The sequence below is a fragment of the Chiloscyllium punctatum genome, unplaced genomic scaffold (assembly GCF_047496795.1).
Source record: "Chiloscyllium punctatum isolate Juve2018m unplaced genomic scaffold, sChiPun1.3 scaffold_175, whole genome shotgun sequence".
NCBI lineage: Eukaryota > Metazoa > Chordata > Chondrichthyes > Orectolobiformes > Hemiscylliidae > Chiloscyllium > Chiloscyllium punctatum.
The window spans coordinates 455,626-459,142 of NW_027309909.1; the positions used below are offsets into that span (position 1 = coordinate 455,626).

A 3,517-nucleotide genomic window follows, 5' to 3' on the forward strand; every position below is an offset into this window, starting at 1 on the left:
AGAGTCGGTCAGAAAAGAAAAGTCAAAGACCTGAAACATCACTCGCATTTCTCTCTATATTACTGCATGTTCCTGAGCTGAATATTTCCAGGACTTGACTTCAATATCTCAAGAATTTTTTTTTTCCCACGACAGATTCTTCATAAATCAACTAACATCTGAGGTGTTGAGACTTATTTTACTTCAGATTAAATTGGTTGAATATCCTTTCCCCCAGCCTAATATCCCAATCCTCCCTCATCTTCCATGTATATACAAGCTGTTCCAGGTGAGGTTGCAGCTCCCAACCTGACGTTCCATTGCTCCTTGCTGCTCCATATCAATAGAAGCTGCTGCAAGTAAGATTGGAGCTCCCACTCTGATGTCCCAATGCTCCCTGCTGCTCCATGTCATTAAAAGCTGCTCTAGGTGAGAGTGGAGCTCCCAGACTGATCTCGCAAAACTCCCTGCTCCATTTCAAATGAAACTGCTCCAAATGAGATTGGATCTTGCGGTCTGATGTCCCAATGCTCTCTGCTGCTCCATGTCATGAAAAGCTGCTCCAGATGAGGTTGGAGTTCTGAGACTGATCTTGCAAAGCTCCCTGGTCCATGTCAAAATATGCTGCTCCAAATGAGGTTGGATCTCGAAGTCTGATGTCCCAATGCTCCCTGCCGATCCATGTTAATAAAAGCAGCTCCAGGTGTGGTTGGACCTCCCAGTCTGATGTCACAATGCTCCCTGGTCCATGTCTACAGACGCTGCTCCAGATGAGGTGGGAGCTCCCATCCCTGTCAGCTCCCTCACCTCTATACCATCATAGTAATATTGCTCACTGACCATTTCCACCACTGGAGCCATTGGTGGAATATCCGCACCAAGAAAACCTAATATTATTTTTCATCACCCCCGAATCATACTAAAATACTTCCTTTCTTCAACCTTATTTAGCATGTGCATATTGCAGTCAATCCGAAATAAGATAATGGTGTTAATTGACGGATGTTCAATAAAAATTACATCTTATTTTTCATGTTGAGTAACTGCTACTTAAAAAGGACAATGCTTGTAATGAAATCACAGTTTTATTCCCTGTGAGCGAACGTGATTTGTATTATTTAAATTGAACTTGTTCGCTGTGTAAAATTTCAAAACAACATTGGTATTGTTGCCATCCACCTTGAAATGTGGTCATAGAGATGTCATTGAAATACACCCTTCAGTCCAACCTGTCCATGGCCGAACAGATATCCAAACCCAATCTAGTCCCACCCGCCAACACCCAGCCCATATCCCTCCATACCCTTCCTCTTCATATTCCCATCCAAAAGCCAGTTAAATGTTGAAATTGTACCAGCCACCACATCCTCTGGTAGCTCATTCCATACACCTACCACCGTCTGTGTGAAAACGTTGTCCCTTAGGTCTCTTTTATATCTTTCCCCTCTCACACTAAACCTATGCCCTCTAAGTCTGGACTCCCCGATTCCAGGGAAATACTTTGTCCATTTATCGTATCCATGCCCCTCATAACTTCGTAAACATCTATAAGGTCAGCCCTCAGCCTCCAATGCTCCAGTGGAAACAGCGCCAGCCTATTCAGACTCTACCGAACGCTCAAATCCTCCAACCCTGGCAACATCCTTGGAAATCCTTTCTGAACCCTTTCAAGTTTCACAATATATTTCCAATAGACAGGAGACCAGAATTGCACGCAATATTCCAACAGTGGCCTAACCAATGCCCTGTACAGCCGCAGCATGTCCTCCCAACTACTGTACTCAATACTTTGAACAATAAAGGAAAGCATGCCAAACGCCTTCTTCCCTATCCTATCTACCTGCGTCTCCACTTTCAAGGAGCTATGAACCTGCACTCCAAGGTCTCTTTCTTCAGCAACATTCCCAAGCCCTTATCCTTATTTTTATAAATACTGCTAAGATTTGCTTTCCCAAAATGCAGCACCTTACATTTATGCGAATTAAACTCCATCTGCCATTTCTTAGCCCATTGGCCCATCTGGCCAGATCCAGTTGTAATCTGAGGTTACCCATTTCGTTGTGCACTACACCTACAATTTTGGTGTCATCTCTAACTTACTAACTGTACCTCTTATGCTGATATCCAAATCATTTATGTAAATTATAAGAAGTCGAGGACCCAGCACCGATCACTGTGGCACTCCACTGGTCACAGGCCTCCAGTCTGAAAAACAACGCTCCACTGGCACCCTCAGTCGTCTACCTTTGAACTAGTTCTGTATCTAAGTGGTTGGTTCTCCCTTTATTCCATGAGATCTAACCTTCCTAATCAGTCCTCCATGAAGTCCATATAGATCACATCTTCTACTCTGCCCTCATCAATCTTCTTTGTTACATCTTCAAAAAACACAATCAAGTTTGTGAGACTTGGTTTCCCATGAAAGCCATGTTAGGTATTAGAACGAAACGTCTGTTAATGACATTCGTTTAAAGACACTTTAGATGTTTAAGCTGCATCATTCTGTGGTTATTGATCCACAGTTTACGTTCACTTCCTGCAGTTAACATGCTGATTTCTCCAGTTGTTCATAGTTCAGTGTGATGCATCCAGTGTGTGCATAACAAGAGGGAGCTTGCTTCCCACATCTTGTGTTTATCTGTGTCTTATATCCAGCCTTCATCAATGGCAAGAGCAAGGGGGAAAGGGCTAGATCAATGTGTAAGTCTGTCCATGCCAATCACGGCACCCACATCGGCAATTCTCTACTGTGCATTCACACCAGTTTTCTGTGCCGCTACACCCACCCCCTGCACCTTTTGAAATATCTCTATTATTTTGTGGTGTCTCTCTGTGCTCTTACCACCAAGATGAATCACTTCTACCCAACCTGCTCCAGATTTCATGTGACAAAACACTCATTAAGAATCCCATAGCATTAAAGATGCACATCGCATCTCTCGTTATTTGATTTCCCTGGATCTCTTTCATAAGATTAACGTTCACAGCAACTTGACTTGGAAAAGAAAATCGCGTTCCTTTTCATTATCCCCTTTCAGTCTACATTTCGTTAAGTTCAGGCATCAGTCTCAAATTAATCTTTGAGGTTTTATAATGTGGTCGATGCAGACAAACTAACCATTGGAGTTCCAATTTCAATACGACAGTATGGTAATCCGAAAATAGCGACGAGAGTGGGATTCGAACCCACGCGTGCAGAACACAATGGATTAGCAGTCCATCGCCTTAACCTCTCGGCCACCTGGTCGTGTATGCATGAAAGGATATGACATAATCTCCCAGACCATCACAATCTCATCACCTTTGGCCAATCTCCCATTCACAGCCTCCAACCTCATTGTCCATGAACCCCACACTGCCCGATTCTACCTCCTTCCTAAGACCTGCTGTCTCTGCCTGCGCCTGTTTGACCCGACTCATCTCTTCCTACGTCAACACCTTCCTGTCTCCCCAGTCCAGGAAATTCGCACCTACGTTTGTGACACCACTTATGTACTTAATCTCACTAAAGACTTCTGTTTCCCTGGTCGACAATGCG

The 3,517-nt window shown here is 43.7% G+C and overlaps 1 non-coding gene across 1 annotated transcript; it reads right to left on the reverse strand.

The window, feature by feature from the left end:
* Positions 1-3,144: 3,144 nt before the first annotated feature.
* Positions 3,145-3,226, reverse strand: trnas-gcu (transfer RNA serine (anticodon GCU)). Its single transcript has one exon. It is a non-coding gene; the product is annotated as a tRNA-Ser (tRNA).
* Between the last annotated feature and the right edge of the window lie 291 nt (positions 3,227-3,517).